The sequence below is a fragment of the Nipponia nippon genome, unplaced genomic scaffold (genome assembly GCF_047370975.1).
Source record: "Nipponia nippon isolate SJK-2023a ecotype South Korea unplaced genomic scaffold, ASM4737097v1 scaffold_6, whole genome shotgun sequence".
NCBI classification, from domain to species: domain Eukaryota; kingdom Metazoa; phylum Chordata; class Aves; order Pelecaniformes; family Threskiornithidae; genus Nipponia; species Nipponia nippon.
The window spans coordinates 8,936,608-8,961,744 of record NW_028262380.1 but is presented as its reverse complement, the minus strand read 5'-3'; the positions used below and the strand labels follow the sequence as shown (position 1 = coordinate 8,961,744).

Here is a 25,137-nt window from a genome sequence, read left to right as displayed (position 1 = left end):
CTTCGCCCCCATCTCCTGGCCAGTTGTCACCGCTGGTAAATATGAAATAGCTTTTGAAATCCTGTTTTTCCCTGTCAGAGCATCAGCTGAATTTGGATGGAGTTTAGAAAGCTAACAGGAGCACTGGTTTTAATTTTAGGGGAGAAAAAACAACCCTCCTAAGCTTGAATTTGTTTTCCAACTTCCAAAGACAGCGACCACATCCTCCCTGTTTTACTGCTTCTCCTTATCTGACAGACAGGGTCATGCTGCAGGGATAAAACAATATACTTTCAACGCAGAGGTCTCACATGTTTATTGGGAACAGTTACATCCCTAGCCTACTCAATGTGTTTTTGAAAACATATCTTTTTTTAGAGTTTCTTTGATGGCTGGTATTGGGGTTGGGTCCCTTACTTCTTCAGAGAAAAGTGACCTTTAAGTCTCCAATTTTGAAAGCTGTTCCAAACCATGGAGCCCCGAGTGCCAAAACCTTTTCACATTCAAATCTCTTTCAAGCAGAACAGGGAGAGGAAGACCAGAGTTAGTGCACTCAGATGACCTCATTTGCCACATCAGAGCACAGAGCATTTATTCTATAAAGAGCATCAGTATGTGTGCAGTGTCCAGGATGTCTTGTTAGCCAGTTTTTTCAATATTACTACTAATAAGCCAGCTTTTATATGGTATGGTTTGGCTGGGAATAAATGTATAAATTCTACGCCATGCAAAATTTTGAGGTCCTGATCAGCAAAGCCACTTTAGCACTTATGTAGGTTTAAGTACACAAATATGGAGATGATCAAAACTTTCCACAAAAGATGTTTTTTAGTGGAAAATTAGCTGTTAGGTATTTCAGGGTGAGGGGTCTTTTTTTTTTTTTTCAGAATTAATTTATTTGTGAAAGTTCTGTTTTTTGAGGAAAATGCCAAGTATTCCTTCGTAATTCAAATACTTACTTTGAAAATAAAATGTTTAGATTCAGCTTGCTTTCCACAGCAAATGGTGGGGGTTTCAGATCCCTTTATATCCCCATTTTCTTTTATAGGCTTGGCCAAGTTTTATCTCCCAGAACACAACTGGTTTTTCATATCATGAGAGAAGACTGTGGTGTATCACAGGAAAGAGAATCTGAGCGAGTCTGGTCGATTGAGGCAAATGTGAGTATAAGGCACTTAAATGACAATTCCTGCAGGGTAGTACATTAGCATTTCTAACTTAAAAAAAAAAAAAAGAAAGAAAAAAACCCGGCTTTCAGCTGCAGAAAAATTTATCCTTTATTGAGAAAAGCTTAAACTTTTCTGTGGAAAATACTAATGGAAACAGTGCTGCTTTCATTTTTGTTAAAACTCCCAAGAGAAAAAAGAAAACATTTCTGAAAAATTTCTGAAGAAGCAACTTCTGAAGAAAGTCAAATTGGGTCAAAGAAAAGGGGTTATTTCTGGGTCAGTCAAAATAATCAATTTTCAAAATATTTGTCAAGCAGTGGCTGTGCCTCACAAAGTTACTCTAGCAGAAGTGCCTCACAAGAAATAGACACTTTTCTAATCCTTGACCTGTGCAAGTTTATTGTCAAGAGCGTCAAACTAATGGTGGAAGGCTTAACTACATGTGAGAGTAGCAATTCCTCACAAAATAATGCATTGCGTGCTTTGGGACCGTCAATGCTCACATCTCTGAGACTGCCGAACTATTAGATATAGCTATGCATTACCTTGCCGAATGCAAAGAATAGGGCATAATATGAATAAATCGATATCTGCGTGGGATGGGGCTGTACTATGGGAGCTGTTACAACAGTAAATGTCTCACATTCAGTTAAATGCTGGCAGGCTGCTCAATCCTGACCAGGATGCTATAATGGAAACAGTGCCATCTCCCAGGACTTGCACTCTACATGTCAGGCCTTGGAAAGGCACGATGTGGCTGAGAAACCTGGAGGAGGGATTTGTTTGGAATTTTTCTAATTATTTAAGGCTTAACTCAGCCCTTACTGACGTGCACTGCTCTGCAAAGCATTTAACTCACCAGCAGAACTCATTTTGGTGCAAAGCTCTGAAAAGGTTTGACTCACCTCATGCTCATAACTAAGGGTAGATAATGCCATTACCTTCTACCTGCAGCTGTCCAGAGGTTTCTGTGGGATCCTTAACCCTGTAATTGGTGAACACTGCACGGCAGCAACCTCAGTACACAGGAAAACTCGCAGTCCACCTGGGAACGAAAGCACAAAAGCAGAAATAGCGGCAGTGCTTTATATGGGTGCTTAAAAGCAAAAGGCTGTATCTGAACAGAAATCACTGCTTTGCTTGGTCAAGAGAAACTCTAGCACAAGGCACTAAGAAAAGGAAGCAAAAGTATCAGCGCCTGCCTGCATTTCAGGAGGGGGAGGGGAAACAGATACGGATGGAGATGCTTTTCGTGGAGACCTGCGTTAGTGGGTCTGCACTGGACCAAGCACAGGCAGGATCAGTCCTATTTCAGCAGCCCACATCCCCAGTTGTCTCTGAGGAAGGGGCAGTGCAGATGGCAAACATTTCCCTCTAGGGACAAATGAAAACCTGGCCAACCCTCACTCTTAATGCAGGTTTTCAACTGCCTTTGAGACTTTATGATGATTTGCCTCTGTTTGTTTCTCTGTGACTCAGGACTTAGCAAATAGGGAAAATAGAAAATTATGGCACCAATGTCTGGGCTTGTACAGCTGGCAAGTTGGGTGCAGATTGTTTTAGGAGAAGAAAGTACTGCTGGAAAAAGTTTTTCTTTAATGCAGGGACATCTCGCTCCCAGGTCACACTTGCAATGTGCTCAGCAATGCCCACCGAGTTTCCCAGGCTGGCAGGTAGCCAGTGTGTCTGATATGAGGTCAAAAGGCTGTGGTTCGGCGCTGTCCAAGTGGATAATGCAGCATTTTACTTTTTCTTTTTTCATGTTTCAGGCTGGGGGAAAAAAAAAGCTCTTCCAGTAACTATCAATATTTGGATCCTGCTGCCCTGTAAGCAGATGCACTGTAGAGCTTTCCAGCTCTTCTGCCAGGGAGTAGGTTTACAGCAAGAGAATGAATTTTCTAGAATAGCTGATATTTATCCCAAGCAATGATATACTGTCCTCTCCTCTAAAAGTTCAGGACACCTTATCTAACCCAGACTCCTACTCCATGGGGACACAGGAGACAATGCTGTCCTTTACTGGTTGCATCTTACTTTGCTGTAAGCTCTCTCCAGTTACATGGTGTGTTAAACTTCACACCTTTTTCTACTGCAACTATTGTGCTGGCACAAAGCACTTGATTTAATCATAGAATCACAGAATGGTTTGTGTTGGAAGGGACCTTAAAGATCATCTTGTTCCAACCCCTCTGCCATGGGCAGGGACACCTTCCACTAGACCAGGTTGCTCAAAGCCCCATCCAACCTGGCCTTGAACACTGCCAGGGAGGGGGCATCCACAGCTTCTCTGGGCAACCTGTTCCAGTGTCTCACCACCCTCAGAGTGAAGAATTTCTTCCTTACATCTAATCTAAATCTATGCTCATTTAGTTTAAAGCCATTACCCCTTGTCCTATCACTACATGCCCTTGTAAAAAGTCCCTCTCCAGCTTTCTTGTAGGCCCCCTTCGCGTACTGGAAGGCTGCTATAAGATCTCCCTGGAGCCTTCTCTTCTCCATGCTGAACAACCCCAGCTCTTTCAGCCTTTCCTCATAGGAGAGGTGCTCCAGCCCTCTGTTTGTCTTCATGGTCCTCCTCTGGACTCGCTCCAACAGGCCCATGGCCTTCTTATGTTTGGGGCCCCAGAGCTGGACGCAGTGCTCCAGGTGGGGTCTCACAAGAGCAGAGTAGAGGGGCAGAATCGCCTTCCTTGACCTGCTGGCCATGCTTCTTTTGATGCAGCCCAGGATACGGTTGGTATTCTGGGCTGCAAGCGCACATTGCCAGGTCATATTAATCACACTGTGAAACACAAATGTGCATAAGAAAAGTTCTTCATCCCTTCAGCAACATGGGTGTGATGGGAACAGCAGACAGAGCCCCTCAGACTAACCCAGAGCGCTCACTGCCTCGTCCCCCCCTTGGAGATTGCTGGGATGTGTGAAAAAAAAAATACAGAACGCTAGGATCGAAAATACCCTACACCTCATTCCCATGTTGTACAATGTACCTAACAACTAGCTCTTTCAGAGCACAGCCATTAAAATAAAAAACCCTCATCAGCTTTGCTGGCACTGAATGCAGTGTTTTCCAGGTATCGCTGATAGCCAGCTGACATTTTAGTTCTCTGTGCTTCTGACAGAGGAAACACTGGACTCTTTTTTCTTTTAATTGGAACTGCTGAAAGTTTATTTTGTTGTTGTTATCACTTTCTGCTAAGTGTCGAGCTAAAGGATATGAGCCAAACAGAGGGGCTCCTGGAGACAAGTGAGGACCCCAAATACCTTCCCCCTCTTCTGCTTTGAACTAAACGGAGCAGGGGGCAAGGGGAGTTGGGGGGTAGGGGCTGGGGAGATCATTAAACCCACTGGGAGAAGGTAATTACCATCTCCCAGGATCACAGTGGCTCCATGCCCCCTTCTGCATCCATTTCACAGGGACCACAGGGCCCATGGATGGCACTTCTCTCCCTCCCCTTCCAAATGATGGGTGGGAGAGACAGCAACCTTGGGGATAGAGTTGGTGACCTCTCTTCCTCTCTGTTACCCCTTCCCTGTCCATAGGTGCCTTGCTGCCTGGGTGCCGCGTTCCCAGGGGAGCCACGCTGGAGCCGTGGGAAGCACAGGGGTAGGGGGGATGCTGGGGCAGGAATGGGTATGGTGTTGGGAAGGTGGTCATCCCCTTGCAGGTTGCCACCTTCCTGCCTTCAGCAGCAGGACAGTCCTATCCCACACACATTTGCTGCAGGCTAAAGTGCTTACGGGTAAGTATTTTTAGGTATTTATTCTCAGCACCGTTCAACTAGCCAACAATCTGCAAAACAGGAGCAAGTGTAAAAAATCAGGCTTCTCTGCAATACATCTAATTCAAGTGGCAGGCTGGATTATCCCCTAAAGCTTTTGGAGAAGCACTTTCTTCCCTTCTTTGACTATATAGGGAGACCTATTTTCAGTTCCCAAGCGCGTCAGGTTGGATCCAGGCCTTGGATTCCAGTTCAGCCAAGCACTTTGGCAAGTGCCGTGTTTTAAGTAGGTGCTTGAGACCCTGCAAAGTTCATAGCACTTAATCGTGTATCCAAAGGTAAGTGGATACTTACGAGTTTTGCTAGATCAAAGCCCCGGCGTTGGGAGCAGACAGCTACAAATCTGAAATGCTCTCAGGGAAGAAGCTTCCCCTCTCGCACTCTCCCAGACAAGGCACTCTCAGAAGAAAAATTGGTATTTTACTCAATTCCTCTATCAATCTTCTGTCTCAGCCTCATCTGGGACCATGCTCAGGGCTGTGCGACTGTTGCTGAGAGACACACAGACATCATGACTGTCGTGCTTTAACCCCAGTCAGTAACGAAGCACCACACAGCCGCTCGCTTACTCCCCCCTGGCGGGATGGGGGAGAGAATCAGAAGAGTAAAAGTGAGAAAACTCATGGGTTGAGATAAAGAGTTTAATAGGTAAAGCAAAAGCCATGCGTGCAAGCAAAGCAAAGCAAGGAATTCATTCCCTGCTTCCCATGGGCAGGCAGGTGTTCAGCCATCCCCAGGAAAGCAGGGCTCCATCATGCGTAACGATTACTTGGGAAGACAAACACCATGACTCCAAACGTCCCCCCCTTCCTTCTTCTTCTTCCCCCAGCTTATATACTGAGCATGATGTCATATGGTATGGAATAGCCCTCTGGTCAGTTGGGGTCAGCTGTCCCAGCCGTGTCCCCTCCCAACTTCTTGTGCACCCCCAGCCTCCTCGCTGGTGGGGTGGGGTGAGGAGCAGAAAAGGCCTTGACTCTGTGTAAGCACTGCTCAGCAGTAACAAAAACATCCCTGTATCATCAACACTATTTTCAGCACAAATCCAAAACATAGCCCCATAGTAGCTACTGTGAAGAAAATTAACTCTATCCCAGTGAAAACCAGCACAATGACCGATAAGGAAGCCTGACAGATTAACGGGGGGATGGGGGAGGGGTGTGGAATAAAAGCAGAGAACAAAGAAAAATAGTTTGTTTCCACAGAGAGAAGGTTCACTTTTGCTTCTGGAATTAATTTCAATGTAATACATGTTCACTTATTTATTTAGTACTACAGCAGTTAGTAGCCTGGTGATAAAGATCTTTAGTGTTACCAGGGTTTTGATTTGCGCAAGTTTCTTTATCAATATTTTTCTCAGAATCAGCATGATATAGTAAACAGTACTAAATATTATCTTTTTTAATTTAAAAAGGAGGCACCTCTTAGGCCAAAATTATTTACAGAGGACAGAGATAAAAGGGAGCTTTAGGGATTTCTTTTTTCTATCAAGGACAAAACAAGGAGAGAGTCAGAATAGGATCGAGGCAAACAATTAAGAATGCAAAGAAATGCATCGTCTCTGTACTCTGGAAGGTCCCAATTCAGCAAGGTATTGCAGTATGTGCTGGATTTTTAGGAACAATTTTAGGGTTTCAAGTCTGGCATAAACCTCAGTGTCCTGCCGAAGGGGTCTTCCATGGAGATTGGATGGTCTTTGCAAAGATCCTTTAGTTCAGATTTTCATAGTGTTCACTTCTGTGGTCCAAAAAAATAGCACACAAACATGCACACACAAAACCACAAGGAGTCATCAGGTTAAATTCTCAGACCTGTTTTATATGGGAGATCAGTTCACCACCTTCTGGAGGTGCCTTCCTCTCTCCATCCACTCCAAGGGGAGCTCAGGTTAGGTTTCTTTGTTTTTTAAGTAGCAAACAATGAAAACAAACCAGACCACCATGACCTATTGGAAATCTTGCAATATCTCCTGTTCCCCCAGCTCCTAGGTGGGGGTTCCCATTAAGGTTGGATTAGGCTAAATCAGATTATGCACCACAGACAATGATGTTTGCAAGCTGCAGACAAAAGGTGTCATGGCAAATCTCTCTTCAGACCCATTAATATTGTACTGCAGCAGGACTGTGAAACAAGTCCCCTAAATCAACGCTCCTCTTGTGGGCAGGCTGTACCGTAACAGATCAGAAGCAGGCGGTGCATATTTTGTGCCAATTGAAATAAACCTTTGCCAACACACCTACATCTGTCTCAGGTGAAAATGAAGGGCAAGTGCCAGCTATACCAACCGGCATCTTTCCCTGATTATTTTCCTTTATTCCTTTATTTCATTTATTCTACCTTCTGTTGGCAGCCACGGAGCAAAGCTGCAGGGAAAATGCACATTTTGGGCAAAGTACTAAATTTAGCCAAGCCTCACCAAGACTGTCCCCAGCCTTTCAAGTCTCATCAGCCTGGTGCTGGCATTATAATGCCTGGATGTGCAGTTGCAGCAGGAGCAATGCAGGAGGAGCATTTCAAGCCCTCTTCTCTGAAGGGCTTTGTGGGGTTTGGTGACATTGCAGCAGTTTGAAACACTCATTACTGGAGATTTTCCGTGTGTGCGTGTACGAGTGTGTGAGTGTGTGTGTTGTGTGCATAAAGTCTTCTTTCTGAATCTCCTTAGATAATTGCAGAAAGTATGAAGCTTCGCAGGCCTTGCTGAATTAAAGCTTCTAATTTTTTTTTCCCCTTAAAACATAGCTGTGGGTTTAGTAATTTATAGTTTCACGTTAAGATAATAATGAACTATCTGGGCTGCTTTTTATGACTAAAGCCATTTATACACGTTTCTCCACTTTAAATCTTCCTCCCCCTAACAAATGACACTCCTGAGCAGGCATGGGCTACTAGATTAAGTGGTTGAAAACTGTAGTCTTTAGCAGTGCCTTGAATAGAAAATCCCACTTGATTTAAATACTTACAGTTGGGCTAGTCATAACTGTTAGCATAAGAGTAGTTACTTTAGACTAACCCTCTCTTTTAAAGAAGATGCCCTTATTAAGGCATTTGGAAGCCAGTACGGTCTTTTCTGTCCTCTCTCAGGTTTTGCACAGCTGAATCCCAACCTACATTACATCACCCTACCTTGAATTTGATGTAGACCAGGGTGAAATCTGGCTTATCGCCTGTCTTATAAACACGGAAGGCCTGAGAGCATTTTCCCCCCTCAAACCTGGGCTGATGTCACTGTATTGTGTGTGCATTACTCATGTCAGAGACTTCTGCAAAGAAACTTGATGCCCAGAAAACTACAGGGCAAAATCTACCAGCCACTGAATCTGTCCTTTGCTGGGCAGTGCTAACAAAGTTCACGAGTAAAATGGAGAGACCATTATCACTATCACTGTCACTACGACTATCACTACCACAATGCAATCAATACTTAGTGGAAAATTTGTTCTCCCTCTTGGATTCTTTTATTATTTTAAAAAATAAAATCAACACAATCTTTTGCAGTAGAGCAGCTTTATATACTCCAGACCAATTGGGATTCACATACAATAGATTTTTATTAAGAGATGCCAGATTTTAGTTGCCTCTGGAATAATGATGAGATATATCTAACCCTTCAGTGGCAAAACAACTGTGAACAAAAATGGCTGAAGTAACTTGGCAATGTTTTCTTCACTCCTCTTCCTGTGATGGGAGGAAGTAAATACACCATAGATAGAGGAGACAAGGACATGGTCCTGCAAACCCAGAGGGTGTATTCCTGGCAATCCCCACACTCAAAAGGCCAATGGATGACAAGTCTCCAGAAGTGGCTGAGAAAGCATTTTTCAGTTACTGCTCACAAGTTTGGGTGCTTAGCAAGGTATGCAATGAAGGCTGGCTAAGCCTCTTCGGCTCCCAGTGTTCAGAGACTGTTCTAGCGACTGATGGCAAATGTTTTGAGCATCACCGAGAGGACACCATGGCAATGTCCACCCATAGGCTTCTCCCTCTGGATATAGCTGGAGGCCTGCAGGAGCAGCATGGAAAACTCAATGTGGAGAATCTTCTGATCTCCCCCAGGTAGTCGGAACAGCACTGCTGAAGAAGTATATGGATTAAAAACAAAATACAACAAACCAAAAACGTTACGTCCCAATCCAGCAAAGTTACATTTCTAGTTACTTTTCTGAGGAAGGCTGTCCCGGTAATCTCAGCTATACCTCAGTCCTTGCAGACTGTGACAGTAGGGGGCTGTGCCCTACCACCAGTGTAGTGTGGGGCAGAGGCAAAGGGACCCCATGCAACGAGCAAAATGAGGCTGCTGCCAGCCCAGTGCCTCCTCTCTACAGGTTGCTGTTGGACCCTTTGAGCTCCTCTAAACAGCCCCACCACCTACTGTCCTTGACCCAGGCGGTCCTCCCAGTTTGGACAGGAGTTCTCTGTACATTAATGGAAAATACTGCACTTTGGCAAACAAAATATCACATTTTTTTCATCATCATTTACTCTGAAACATGTGCTTTGGCAAGGACATCCTCTTTATTTCTGTGAAATCCAACTGAAGAAACAGAAGATAAATGAGTATGTCTAATACTACAGCACAATTTAGAAATACGGTCCAGTCTACCCTCTGATGCAAGACTGCACCATTTTTAAACCTTGGCTAGGGATGCTATATTGTCAAATACACATACACAAAGGTCATTAGAGTTCAGTCTGTCTTTTTTTCTCTTTTCTAGCAGCTATTTAGATTGGTGCTCGAAAAAATTTACTGCTTTATGCTCAAATTATATTTACATTTGAGCATAGAATTTCAGCATGGCCAGGGGAGGAGAGCATATTTTCTTCATTGCCAGCTGTTTATGGTTTTTCAAAATGCTTATTTCTCAGAAAATTTCCACAAACTTTCCATTGTGATCAAGGGACACTTATCTTAAACCACTTAGGAGTTGACATGACTGCACAGTAGGTCACTCTGACCACATAAGAATATTTAACCAGGGAGAATAAGGGGGAGGATTATGACTCCATCTTCGGTACTCCTGACATGCCAGCCCTGAGAGCTGTGACTGTATAATCTGTCCTTCAGTATATTTACATTCCTGAAAATGCAGGCAGTTTAAGATGTGTTTTAAGCAATTTGTTGGAATCTAGTAAAAGGAAAATCTTTTAACAGATCTGCTGCGGTAATTCTTATTTATTTTATCTTCCATTTTCTTTTTTTGCAGAATTGTGACTGTTGATGTTGAGACATAAATAGGACTTCATTGGGACTGCCAGTGGTTCAAAGATGAAAAGGCCTCAAGAGGCTTTTTGTTATCAAATTCCACTTACCCTCCCTCTTGTAACTTTCATCACAGCTGAAGGGACGGTGCCAAAATCTGACTTCACTTTGGAAAGTGCCAGGATACGCCACTGGAGTTGCAACAGAAGAAAGAAAGTGGGAAGGAGACAAAATTCAATGAAGGCTGTGGCCTGGGAGAAGGGGAAAAGGCAGAGGGAAAAAGAAAATGGTTTAGTGTTGCTTCCCAAACCTTCCCTGAAGTTGCTAGGCAGGTGGGGGAGACGAGGCCAGCCCCGCTCTTTCCAACAAGGGCTTTTCAGACCATGTTTCCTGCCAAATGGGGAAAAAGGAAGAGTTCCCACCAAATCACTACAAAGTCTGCCCTCTGTTTCCTGCCAGCTCCCTCCTCTTCTCTAAAGCAAACGAGAAATTTCAGCCCAACAGCAGCTGAGCAGGTAGCATGCTGCTATTTCCCTGAGCATCTCAGAGCTGGACAAGTAGTATTTTTCTTCGCCTCACCTTCAGCCCAGTGTCTCTCCCACCGATTATGTGTTGCTGTTTGGAGAACAAGCTTTTGGGGCCAGGGACCACTATTTGCCATATGTTTGACAAGTGTGCAGAGCAATGAGAACCCCCAAATCTATATTTGCGTGTAACCACAATAATGATGCTAATAATAATATCTGCATGACCAGTTTATAAGCCAACACGTTCAGGACTGACAAGAAAGTTTTGTTGCCTCCCATCTTGGGTACCAATAGGGGACCCTTCAGAAGGTCTGTTTTTCCAAATGTAGATGCTCACCATTATCTTGAAGTCAGACTCCTCTTGCTCTCCACTTTGGTTTTGCCCAAGATAGAACATCTCAGTTTACTAGTCATTTTAGAAAATCATGCCTTATTGTGTTTGTTCCTCAGTTTTTCCTGATTGTGCAATGGAAATAAGACTGCTTACTCCACTGTGATTTCTCAAAATACTTTCAGTGACTCCAGCAAAGGCCATTTGCGAACAAAACGTTATTAATATTGTGAAACGATGAATAATCAACATGTGCCAGCTGTTACCACACAAACTTGTGTCCTTGGGCCCCTTTATACTTGATAGGTCTGTCAAGTTAAAGGTGAGGCGAATTCAGAGAGCAATAGTTATTGAATAACACATAGGTGAAGACTCTTATTTGGTAAAAAGAGAGACATTTTAGATTAGTCCACCAGCAGAAGATTCTGGTAACTGGGAATAACAATGTCCACACATGGAGTTACTCAGGGATAGTTATTTCGGGAACAACTACTCCTTCAGGGCTATTCTGGAATAACTTCATGTCTACAGCAGAGGGAAGCCCCTGATTAATGTAAGACACCACAGTATAGAGCATCCTGAAAACAGCTATCTTGCAGGCATCCAGCCAGTAGTGAACATTGTGCTCCATTTCACTGAAAATGACGCTATTCTTCTTTTCTATTGAAAAATCATGGGCAATTTTGCAAGAGATTTTCTCCTTCTATTTTGGATTCTGTAAGAATGGAGATAGAACAAATGTACAGCTTGCCTGGTGTCCTTCTTCAGAGGTGGCCAGGAGCAGATGCCAAGAGAAGAAGCCCCAAGCAGACGAGCATGACACCTCCTGCGGCACTTGCCTGAAGCTCCTGCTGGCTTTAGCTCAGGGATTTCCTGCTCTCTTGAAGACAACTTTTTTGCATCTTTATGTTTACTAGCTGTTGAAGGAATTTTCCTTTACAGCTTTGTCTAAACACTTTTGAATAAATTTATACTTTTGGCATAACATCCCGTGGTGGTAAGAACCACAAAGTTTGTGTCATCACTTCATTTGATGTCCTCTGGTTTGTACGTGGTGGAGACTGGATAAAAATGCCCAGTTTTTTCCTTAAACTGCTCAGGTAAACCAGACCTTTCTCATTACTTTCACTGGGAATTGGATCATGCTCTAAACTTATCACAGATTCCTGCAGCCTCTAGAGGAAAACCTCTGCCTTGCATGCCTGCAAGCTTCAGGACTCAGCTGGAAACGGAATCAGTTCTCCTCTGACCCAGACTTACTTGTAATCACTGGGAATCTTTTCCTGCACTTTAAAGCAAGCTGTTACCTGCTAACAGCATTTTTCCCGCTAAGTGTGTGGAATTAGCCGTACAATTTGTCAAGGAACATAAATAATAGTAAGATGTATTTGGTGTCTAAAATGGGTTTATATCCATGCTTTCCTCCTGCTCCCTGCTTCAAAATTTATGTGCTACTTCCTATTTCAGTACCTGACAGAGTGTACTTGTTTAAGGCAGCACCCAGAGAGAGACAAACATCTTTTGTTTGGTGCTTATCTTCTTTGCTCTTGCTCTCTCTCCACCCCTCTCTCTTGCTTGAGATAAGTTCACAGCTAATCAGGAGAGATGTCAGATAAACTTACTGTGAATTGAAATTCTGCAAGGCTGAAAGGAGCACTGTTGTTCCTTTCTCAAGCAGGTATTGTATTTATACAGTCAAGCGAACAGGCGATGGGAAAAAGATAATTCCCTCAAAACTTGGCCGGTAAACTCCCCAGAGAAAGATAAATGATATTTAATTTTTTTTTCTCTTGATGTAGAGCCAGCAATGTGCCCCTGGTGCAAAGCAGCTATTATAATCTGCTTCCCTGGCCTTGCAAATGCCTCGGGTTTTGGTCTGAAGCATCCAGGCATCCTCTATGCCCCAACTGGCTACTGAACAGCCTCTGAGAGCAGCCTGTGGGATGGGGATGGCAGCCCTGGCAAACCTATGCTGTCTTCACTACAGGCAGCTCGCAGCATTACCCAATGCCATCAGCTGCTCGTGCATGATTTATCTTAAATAAATGGGTGCCGAGCTTTAACCTTGACGTAGTAACCCACTTCTGGGAATGAAATCTATCCCCGTCTTTTATATAACGACTAGACTTCTTCTAGGGACACAAACAGTTAGAGGGATGTTGCTAATGTTTCATTCATTGATGCCTCTATAAACAGCCCTGCTCCATTAAAACTGATGAGTTTTGATATTATTGCTTGGTGTACAGCAATGATCTCTGGTTAATTAGTAATATGTGTGTTTTTCCTCCACCTATTTGCTCAGTTTGACTGAACAGTGAGGAATTATTTAAATCAGAGACAACAAGATGAAAAACAGCCCTGCTTTCGTGGGAACCTGTGGGTATTCCAGCAGTGATTTTGTGTTCAGAATGAATAGTGACGGGCTGTTATTACACCTAAGCCCTCCCGGTACCCGCCACTGTACACAGAAACACAGCAAAAGGGCTGTGACTCAGATCTGCAAGGCCAATGAGCAGAACTATATGGGAAAAGCAGTAATGCTGGGGGAAAGGTAAAACTCAAAACAGATTTACATTTGCCCTGAGCTGGCATTTGCTCCAGCTTTGCTGCACTAAATCGTACCACTGCGGTTCCAGCTCCATCGCTTTGCATGTTGCCCTGTCATGTCTTTATGGCCTTCTCTGTCTTCCAGCAGCCACTTACTTTGCAATGCCAAATCCCTGTAAGTCTTACTAAAGTCAAATCAGGTTCTTCCAGCATAAAATGATGCCAAGTCTCTACTCAGACACAGACAAAGATTCAGACCCTTATTGATTTTAAACAGTCCTTATCTCAGTACTTCTCCAAGTGTTGGAAAAAGCTGCAGGCTGTTGTTCTCTGACTGTAGATGGATATACCGCCTGGCCAAATACCGTCCCCAGTCTGCATTATGAAGCTTCCCTGAGATCAAAGCAAACAGCAGAACTGAAAATATAAATATGGTCATATTAAGCAATGTGAGGAAAGACTGCCGAGATCAAATCTAGCCCTGCACCGAGCACGAAACCCTCCCCGTTCACGGGCTGATGGGATTTCACACAGGTACTCCACTAGCTGCCTACTGCTGCTCCATGTCTTGCAACATGGCTGCAGCTGAAGCTTCTCTGCAAGCAGAGGCTGCATGGGCCGAGCATGGCATCTCCCTTCAGAGCTGCCCCGTGATGCTCTGAAAGCAGCAATTTCAACTTCTCCCAGCCATCTGTAATAACCACTGCCTAGGCACATCCTGGAGTTACTATGCTACGTCACTTTATTTGGGATACTGTCCCACAGCCAAGCAAGAGAGCAGGGTAGAAATGTGACGTCTATTTTTGATCCAGCTGGAAAATCCCCTCTCATTGCACAGACTTACTATTCCCAGCTGACACAGTGTGACGAGATCAGGCTCCTGGGGTAAAATACTTGGACTGGGTTGGAATATGGCCAGTTACTTGAAAATTATCTTTAGCAGCCAGTTCCTGAGAGGTGCAGAGCACCTGTCTGTCCCATCAAAGCCAGAGTGCATGGAGGCTCTCGGCACCCCCAGGGGAGCAGATCCCCTCCTGCTCCCCGGGTGTAAACCCCCCTGCCTGATGCTAGCTCAAATCTGTCCCTAGATTTGCAATGCCAACAAGTTTCCAGTCAAGCATTACTCATTAAAGGCTCGTTCCTTCTCTTTCTGACCACACTCGAGTCACGGAGCTAACGCAGAGAGAGAGATCCTATTTGTAAGACATTGTGTCATATGGCTAATTTAAAAATGGCGTTTGTCAGCGAAAGCAATAATTTTTTCAAGATGCTCACAGAGGGCTCCTGAGCAAATAGCCCCGAAAATTACAGGCCTATAAACCTCACTTTGACTCAAGTAACTTGACAATGTTCACTGCAGAACTATTTGGGGATGGCTATTTAAACACAGCGAGCAGTTCATTATCATTTGTGTTTTCCTGCTAAGCTTTCACTCTTTTGTTAAACCCACTTCAGTCCTGGATTGAGACATTCACAAACCTGCCAGGTCACTCCTGCTTATCTTTCCCATGACACCCCCGGTCTCTCAACGAGCCGAGGGCCATGTCAGTGCATTTCCACATAAAGCAATTCTTCTGGCTGAGCAGAGGCATTTCCCCCGCGCCTCTTTTCGGGGCTGGTAGCCCGGTTTCAGCGCAGACAGTATGACAGATGTGGGGTGCGTTTCCCAAGCAGAAAAGAGATGGAGGCTACGGGCTGAATGTTAAATGTACCATACGCCCAACATAAAAACAGACCAAACATGCTTACGAGATTTATACTAACGCTTACTTTCTTCGGCTGGTCAAAGGTTCAGGCGCTTATAATAGTTTCCCAAGGCACGTTGACTGTGACAGATTTTAAAGAAGAGACTCCTGAAGGAGTTCAAGGCATAAATTGAATTACAGTATGCTTGGCCTGTGGTTGCTAGGGAGATCCCAGAGCCGAGGAGAAAGTTCCTGGTGATTTTTCACTGTTGTTTGAAGGCTGTGAAATTAAGGCTTTGTGCGGCACTCACTGAGACAAGGCTGTGGTTGGCGTTCACCATTGACATCAAGCCGGATTGGCCCGGAGGGGGCAAATTTTTATGAAACAGATATGACAAAGCAGCATTTTGATCAAGTCATCGCTCTCTTTTAAAAGGGCCACTTTCGCTTTTATTCACACCGAGTGATGGACGTTCCTATTTAAACACTTTCAGCTGCAAAGGCCTGAACCTCAGCCCAGGAGCCCAGGCTGCCCTGAGCTTTGGGAAGAGTGTGGAGTGGGATCAGGGTTTCACAGATAATCCCTTTACCTCTGGCATGGGTGGAAGTAAATTCCCAGCATTGAATCCACCGAACTTTAAGAGAATTCAAGTCTGGGGCTGTGTTTTGCAGTCAGAGTCTAATTTCAGCTCATCACATGGGCTTGGGCTTTTGCAGGATTCAGGAGGGATGAATTTCAGCTCTTTGGGGTTACACAGGCAGAGGGGAGCTCTCAAAGAGGACAAGGATTTTTTCCAAGGGGGTCAGTGGCCAAGCAGTGACAATTTTTGTTTTTGAGAGAAGATCAGGCAGAGCCACCTGCAATCCCCTAACAAGCTTTCCATGGGCTGTGCTTTCCGTGGGCTGGGCTGCCAACCGCATTATCGAAGGCCAGCTTTGGCAGGAGGCAACCTAGGCAGTGGCTAAACATGGCCCAGGGCAACCTGACCTCCACAGTTGTCAGGAGGTATTGGGTCACTACTATGTTTTTGGTACCTCTTCCCAATAGTGGGTCAATTACTACTTCCATCCCAGAAGCATGGAAATGTATCTCCATGCTACAGAAAAGCCGGGGACTGAACAAATAAAACCAGATGAAGGAAATGGTGCACTCTTCTAGGGCTCCAGAGAGCTGGGCTCATGTCCTAGCTCTGCCATGTGTTTCCTACATGACCTCAAATTGTTCAAGGGCTATAGGCACAGTGCTAAATAACACAGCATTGTGGGACAAACTCAGGCCCTGGACAACTGATCAACCACATGGCTTTGTGATTAGCAGGCTCCCCGGCTTAGCGTGGACCAAACCCAATCTTGGCTCTGGGGACACTTACCTCCCTGGACCATGCTGGGAAGACAGCACTGCACGGGAGTGCGATGGCACCAGATTTGGACTCCACAGCCTGGGACAGGCCTCCAAGCACGCTTTTTTTTCCTCAAATAATACACCCTTATGTCACACTCCAGGGCTTGGACCACACTATCTCAGTATTATGCTATAAACAATACTACTGTTGTGGCCTCAGCTCAGTCCTCAGATGTACTTGGACACCATAAGCTGGAAACACACAGAAAGGAGCTATATGGCATAGGAACATGTGGAGTTCAGAGGGGAGTCAAGGCAACGAGCTATAAAGTATAGCTAGAGTTAAGCAGTATGGACAGAAACCTGTCTATCATCCGACTTGGCTTCAGGAACAGGGACCATTACCCACACCTCTTTTTCTTTTGGCAATATAAGCATAGCCACACTCTGAAAACATGGTGTCTAGAGCATCTGTGAATATGGTACCTTCTGTTTGATTTCTGGCCATAGGAGTGTTTCAGATAGACTTGGTCTGGGTGGCACATGTGTGCGCTGGAGGGTATGTCCTGGCCATGTTGTGTGACACCCTTAGACAGTAGAGATGTATTCTCCATCCTTTCAAAAGAGGAATGGGTTCTTGAATACCCTGGGACAAGAAATTTTCTTTGGGTTTAGATCCTTGTAGCACATTTGTCCATATCACAAGACATTGAGTTTTTTTCAAATAAGTCCTTCTTTCCACTTGTAATTTTTATATGCTGCCAGTTTGTGTAGGGAATAGTTCATAGCAGCTTTTGAGAGCAAGGAACAACGGATGGTCCTGCTTGCAAAGGAGCTGCTGAAGGCAAGTCAAGACTAAACAACAGGTGAGGGGCCTAAATCCCAGAGCCACCCCCAGCAAGCCCAAGCTAGATCCATTATCCTGTGCTCAAGAGGACACGCTGAAAGTTTCTCAGCCCTATATGCAGAGCTGAATGTTGCCAAATCGTGGATGCCAAGACTCTCTCTTGTGACCTTCTCATAAGAAGGTGAGAAAGAGAAAAGGATAAAAATGGAATAGGAGACTTGCAGAGCTGAGTCTGCTGCTCCTGCTCTCACTGGAGGGATGCTGTTTGGGAGAAGGAGTGGCTGTCCCCCAGATGTCAGGCTTGCCCTTTCCCTTCTCTTCCCAGACAGCTCTGTGTATCCTCACAGCCCTGGGCTGCTCCTTGTGCCAACAGGCCCTTTCTCAGCTGTGGGACACCAAGAGCCTTTTTCTTGGAGAGGAGTCACCTTAATTGGGAAAGACCCCCCCTCTTAGGGTAACGTAACCCCTACCCAGAGCCATACCTAGAGCTGCCTGGTTAAGGCAGGACTATGAACCCATGGGTATCAGACCAGTTATAATGTCAGATGACTTTGGCCAGCTATCGCTTGAGCTTAAGCAGCACCAATCAGCATAGTAGGTAGCAGCTACAAATACTTGGAAGAGAGCTGGGATGAAAATAATAGCTGGAAACTTTATTTGCTCCAATTTCTCCTACATCAATTTTTCTCTGTCCTCTGACCCCATCCCAGAGGGACTGATGCTGCCCCTTAGCTAACAAGCCATTTGGCATGTTGCTTGGCATTTGAGGCCCAGCTGCGCTTGTCTTCATTTTATAAAATAGTAGGGGAACTTCGCAAACACAAAAACCCTCCCAGAATGAACCCCTCTATTTCTTCTGTTGGCCTATTGTGCACAAAAATGTCATCTCTGTTTGCTGAGAGGAGCAAAGTGACTAAAATACAGACAGGGAGAGCTTGCTTTAACTCCAGCACTGTTTGCTCCGAAACATTATGCAATGCAGATTAATGTCTTAGCACAAGAGAGTTCAGACGAGGTCCTGAGATTATGCCTTCTCAAAAAAAAAAAAAAAAAAAAAAGAAAAAAAAAGAAAAAAACAAAGGAGGAATCTTGTATGAGAGGGAGAAACCTCTGAAAAAAAACAGTCCACAGTTTGAGAAGTTGAACCTGCAGCAAAAGGAAGGAGGCTTAGTGGAAATAAAGGAAGCAGAGAGAGCTCTCTCAGGGTTAAACCCACACAATATTGGTGGCACACAGGGAAGCTTCCTGATGTACGCACTGAGGGAAGAACAGAGTTCAGGTTTCACTGAGGTCATTAATAATGCCAACAGAATTAAATAGACATGATAAAGCAGGCATTGTTCTTGACCATAAGTCCAGACTCCCCTGCAGATCTAAGCACTCAGAGCCTGCTGAGGATGCGGGCAAAAGCAGGTGAACCACTTCAAATGCTGCTTTTAAAAAAAGCATCAGTAGGTGTATCACAAAACCAGCACACCTGTAGAAGCATTTGTCTTGTTTGGAGGTGAATAGTCATAGAAAACATCCATTTCATTCTAAGTACTGATGTTTTGCTTCTTTTTTCTTTCTAATCAATACTCCAGAAAAAGGCAGTGAACCTTTCTGGGGAAAGTCCTTCCCCAGAATAACAGCTGCATTGATGAGCAATTCCCAGCCATGGCAGATTCCTCACCTCCCAGCAGAGGAAGCTGAGGCAGGGAGAGGACAAGCAAAGATCCAAAAGTAGGAGCTGCAGTCCAGGGCCAACACCACCTTGGCACCTCGATCCCCAAGCCATGCTCACTGTCTAGCAAGACCTTGCCCATGAGGACCATGCCCTGGTCCGGACATGGTGACCTCCACTGGTTGTTCCACCAACCAGCACATCGACTGCTTTAATGTGAACCGCTGCCCACCTCGCTGCTATAAACCTCGAACAAACCTTTGCTTTTGGTCTCCCCGTTACACAGGTGGAGAGAGATCCCGTGACACGCTGCTGGGAATGGCTTGTGGCTGAGTTTCTCAGTGCTGCAACACCTTTATCTCTCTTTCATTAATTTCTAATCTACCCCTTCCCCCCCTCCATATAGCTCTGGATGGGGAAACATCTGCAAATAAAGAAGGGATTTTCTCTTGTCTCTTAAAAGACAACCCTCATTCATTTTCTCTTTAGGTTGTTATTGTTGTCGTTAAATGAGACAGATGCCACATATTTGTGTTTTCTGACCCAAACCATGCTGGGAACAATGGAATGACTTCCATTCATTCCCACGCACACTGGACAAGTCGTAATACCTACAGACTTCATCTCCTTATACACTCCTTAATTTACATCATTTCTTTTTCCAAATCACTGACCTGGTCCATGCAAAAAAGTGAACAATATAGAGTGCACCGGGGTTTCTATATTTTCCCTTTGGGCATCTTTATCTAGAATTTAAAAGCCATTATTAAGTAATGCTTTCACTTTATTTTATGTTTTAAAATAATGAAGTCTCATAAAATTGATTTCCAAAGCCATTCAGTTTTAAACATAATAAATCAAGCTGTAGAGAGATACTGTGTGTGCATGTCTATATATGCCAAATGCAACTAAAGTTAATACCTTGATGTTTTACACTATTATAAAATGTGGGTTTATATTTTTTAAATGCCAGCTTGATTAATTGGTCCCCCAACTGAACATTCAGGCTGCTACTGTGACGAAAAGTTTTGTGGGTTGACTGGGCGGTGGATTATTATAAAGAGCTGAGTAATTAACTCTATTGGGAGTCTTATATCAGGCATTGGGGTTCAAACTAAGCCATGATGACTTGGTGTTAGAAATGAACCAAATGCCAGGGGGTAAATTCATACCTGGTGTAATCTGCTATGCGGTCCACTGGAGTTACTGCAGGAAGGGGTTTTACTTATGCCTTATGTTTTCACTTGCACAGTGCAAAGGTTAAGGCTGTCAGGCCAGGCTGTTTGAAAGCTTAACGATTAAGTATTATCACTGTTTGCAGAGTCATTCTTCAAATGTTTTCAACATAAAACAGTTTATTAAATGTCTGGCAGACTTTCACTGAGAAATGCCAAGATGTGATTTCTCCCCTTCCTCGCTGTTATTTTAATACTTAGCACCTCTGCAAGCAAGGAGAGAGAAAGAGAAGAAAATCCCCAAAATAAATAAAGCATGATACTCAAAATGCAGCTACTCAGAACCCCAGGAGGGATCCAGGCCCCATCAGAGGTTTGCACTGGGAAGTGCTGTGCGGACGAGGAGTCGTCATTTGGTGCCACCAGCCTGCAAAAGAGACGCAGAGATGCCATGCAATGCATCCTCCCTTTGGGCTCTTTCCAGTAACAGCCCATGAGCTCTGCAGTGGGGCATTGCTCCTTTGCAGTACATTTCTTGGCATTTCCTTGATTTATTTCAAACTTAAGGACAACTTTGTCCTGTGTGATGCACTGCCTGGTTCATCATCTTGGGCTGAGGGCACTGATGGAGCCAGCCTTGCCCCCACCATGCAGTGGGACTGCTGCATTCTGTACATGGCATTGCCAAAAAGGCTTTCATAATGATTTCTAAAAGACACTGAAATGCCAGCAACCTGAACACCGGTTGATTCTGACCCATCATTAGATAAAGAAAACACTTCTTGTTTCCCAGCAACAAACAATGATTTAAACTTTTAAGAATTCATGAAAGGGAAAGGAGATGCCTCTGTACCCCTAAATAATTCCCAGGAGAAGGGGAGTCCAAAAGGAAGAACACCGTAATGGAGAAAAGTGGAGAGAAATAAAAGAGACCCTGGGGAAGCCTGAAATCTATTTTACAGATGTTGTTCTATTATGTTGGAGAAGTGTTTGTCCTAAAAAATAAAAGGCAGCATATCATGGAGACATTAAAAGTTTATAATCGCAACAGTGTAAGGAACCTGGGCCAAAAACCATGCCTAAGTTAAGGCATCGCTCCCGGCCTTGGGGTGAACGGGGAGAGAAAAGAAAGTGGGAAATTTTGGATACCTTCTGCATGCTGCAGAGCAGGAGAACCTGCTCAGTGTCTCCTGTATGGAGGAGAGGAGTCTTAGTGGGCAATTCCCACCATGCTGAGACAGCAGCAGTGCTGGGGAGCCAAGGGAGGGCTAGCAAGCAGAGATGAGCAGCAAGCAAAGCAGGCAGCAGATATGGTACCTTCAACTGAGGGTCTAACTCCATATAAAAAGAGTAACATGAGGCAGATACTGGCTTTCTGTATCTACAGCCCCACTGCTATGTCCATGTCCTTTCTCTGATGCCTCTAGTTCTCAGTATGAAAATCTTAGAATCATAGAGTCACAGAATCATTTAGGTTGGAAAAGACCTTTAAGATCATCAAGTCCAACCGTTAACCTAGCACTGCCAAGTCCACCACTAAACCATGTCCCTAAGCACCACATCTACCCGGCTTTTAAATACCTCCAGGGATGGGGACTCAACCACTTCCCTGGGCAGCCTGTGCCAGTGCCTCACTACCCTTTTGGGGAAGAAGTTTTTCCTAATATCCAATCTGAACCTTCCCTGGCACAACTTGAGGACATTTCCTCTTGTTCTATTGCCTGTTACTTGGGAGAAGAGACCGACCCCCACCTCACTACAACCTCGTTTCAAGTAGTTGTAGAGAGCGATAAGGTCTCCCCTCAGCCTCCTCTTCTCCAGACTAAACAACCCTAGTTCCTTCAGCTGCTCCTCATAAGACTTGTGCTCTAGACCCTTCAGCAGCTTCATTGCTCTTCTTTGGACATGCTCCATCTTGACACAGAGATGCAAATAAATCTTCCCCTCAAAGAGAAGAGGCCTTTCCCTGGATAAGGGGTGCAGAATGGGCCCTGCCCCTACCCCCTCCTTTTCGGCTCTTTCTTCATTCATGTTCTCTTTGATTTGATGAAGCTGTATTATCCCACACTGACGCCTAGCTCTCCAGAGCTGCTGACATCCGACATGTTGCTGCTCACTGCAAACTGGCACCGAGTGTTTATGAAGCGGTGGCATTCTACTAGTACAGATATTTGCTACAGTCTTCCAGGAATTTGATCAGACTTTTAGCATTTAGACAGCATACAAACACAAATTCTTCCTTTCTTAATGTGGAATACAAGATAACATTATGTTTTTTCAGTATATTGGTCCTCCAATGACTTCATCAGGACCCTTCAGCAACCAGGGCAAAGTGAGAGCTGCAGAGATTCAAATATTTGTTTTTTCTTCCAAAAAAATACTTTCAAAATTAGAAAAAAGCTTCTAGACACGGGACAGAAGCAGTAATGAACAACATACCTTTCCAGATTTGTTGTGTAGTTCCTCTTCTCTACGGAGTACTATGTGGCAGCTAGCGCCATGCTTTCGAGGGAGTTTCCTTTAAAGGGGGCTAATTCTGCAGATTAAGACCCAAAACACAAAATTTTACACAACAGCTTGTGGCAGGAGATAAAACAACTTTACAGTGACCAATAAATAGACTAAAATTCTTCCAGGCTAAACTCCCTTATAATTTCCTATCACCAAAAGTACAAGCGAAACACTGGATGCTACAACAAGAAGAGGTCATTGCTACACTTATTGAGAACACAGAGAATTGGACCCATTTTAGTAACTTTGTTGGGTCTGTCTGAGACAGATTAAAGAAAACAATGATTTCTCACCCAACAGCCTAAGTTTGTTAAAGGAGAGATGCTTCATCTTTTCTCAGAAGCTTGCATCATTAGGGAAATACCATCTTCCTCCACTGGAATAAATTACTATGCAGCAAACATATGCTGCTGCTAATTGTGCTGAAAAAGAAGAAAGCATCTACTGCCTTCCACAGTTAACAAGTTAAAATGGGTAAGGAAAATGAATTAGCTTCGTAGCCACTCTTTCAGTTATGTCCTGAAAGCACAGATATCCATGTTGGATTTACAAAAGGAAAGAGAAATTTAATTTAGAGGGATTATTTGATAATGCCACCAATGCCTTAGCAGGAAGAAATAATGAAGAAAGTAGGATATTTGATTACTTGTCTAGCCTGCACTATGCCAGCTAGAATATTTTTACCATGTCTAGTCACTGGGGTCAAAATCTATTGACATACATTGATGTAAGTCAAGAAAAAGTCTGAGAGGCACATGGACTTTCTCCTAATTTACATGACTGTAAATAACAGCAGACTCCCTGCATACCTGGATAGCTTTATCTGATGGAGTTACAGCTGCAACCGCTGGAATTGCAATATGGCAGGGCAGTGTCCATGTGTCCCCCTGCACATGGGGTGGGAGAAGACAAACCACACAGGAGGGCCTGAACACAAAGCCCTAAAAGCTGCTGGGCTCTCCATGGTGGGGGCATCTACAGGGATGATACAGATCACAGTGCACTCTGAGACACCATCAATAATGCTGAGAGCCAAGAAAAACCTGTTTTTTTATCACTTGGAGAGAGGAAGAGGGAGAGCATAGCAATTCCCTTTCGTTTCAGTGGGTCCCATGGATGCACCTTACCTTGAACAGGGAGATTTTTCATTAAAATAATCCTCAAATTGCAGAAAAGAGGGCAATAATGGTCTCTCCCTTCATCTCCTGTGTCTGTGGATTAAACCTTTGAGGGAAAGAAGATATCTGGGAAGGCTTATTTAAAAAATTAAGGGGAGGATGTTCACTTCCACTGACAGAGCAAAAACCCAAAAGTATTGCAGATGTTGCCATTTGGAAAGGCACTTCAGTGCCTAAATCCCAAAGATTTATGCACAGACTGCTTGTGAAATCCTGTGGTTATCAGACTCTTGTTATCTAAGCAGCATCCAGACAACTTTACTCTCAGACAGACGAAGGCACATGAAAACTTATTGGTTTATCTCCCATTTCACCTTCAAAACATGCAAAAATACAATATGCAAATATAAAATAAACATTCATATGTATACATACAAATTACTGTAAGTAGCAAGCACAGATGTTTGACTTACAAATTTATAGGTTGATATTATTATCTCATGTCAAATGAGCATGTTGCAGAACTGGAACAGAGTCCAATCCTCATCCCAAATATGAGAGTTTACATTTAGAGTCAATCCTGTGAAACCAAGGGCTTTTCTCTTATTTACACCGATGTATTCAAGATCAGAGTCTAACCCACCTATAGCATGGAGTAGTAAAAAATAAGATCCAAATCTTAGTTCATTCCACTGCTGCATGGGTGCAAACGCCATATACTATGTTATGTGAAGTAAAAGTGCTCAGACACCATCCTGCCTTATCAAACCTCCCTGCAAACACTGGATTTATGAGCTGCACATTAAGTCCTGTGATTTATGCCGCTTTCTCTGCTCAGGTTTGCTGCCTTCCCCCAGGGACTGTATCTGTGTCCATAGGCACTTTCTAAGATTTCTGTGCACTACCTAAACAAAATGCCCTTTCATGAGGCCAAATACATCACATCAAGAAAGCAACTGTATTTCTTTCATAACGGTTTAAGCTCTGTCAGCTATATGAGGCTCAGTAGCCGGCTTCTGGAAAATAGTTAGCCCTGTGTGTACCAGAGTGATAAATTAATACAGAAGTGTTCTTTTAATTTAGAACTGCCCACGTTTCTGTCACTGGCCATAGGGCACCGTGACAGGTATACAAGGCTCCTCTGTTTGTGTCACCATCCTTAATGCAAAGTAGGTAACCTCTGACGCAGGCTCTTTTCCAGCAACGTAGCAACCTTTTCCTTTTATTTCACTCTTGAAATGGCCTTTTGATGTGCTCAAAATGT

General features: G+C 44.1%; 1 long non-coding RNA gene across 2 annotated transcripts; it reads right to left on the bottom strand.

Annotated features, from left to right (window-relative positions):
• Nucleotides 1-8,435: 8,435 nt before the first annotated feature.
• Nucleotides 8,436-23,995, bottom strand: LOC148051345 (uncharacterized). 2 transcript variants are annotated; one of them, XR_015700105.1, is made up of 5 exons: nt 23,883-23,952; nt 23,565-23,730; nt 22,684-22,780; nt 10,238-10,378; nt 8,436-9,001 (listed from the first exon to the last, which is right to left on the bottom strand). It is a non-coding gene; the product is annotated as an uncharacterized LOC148051345 (long non-coding RNA). The 2 variants fall into 2 exon arrangements; XR_015700106.1 differs by lacking the exon at nt 23,565-23,730 and having other exon boundaries at nt 23,883-23,995.
• Nucleotides 23,996-25,137: the final 1,142 nt, after the last annotated feature.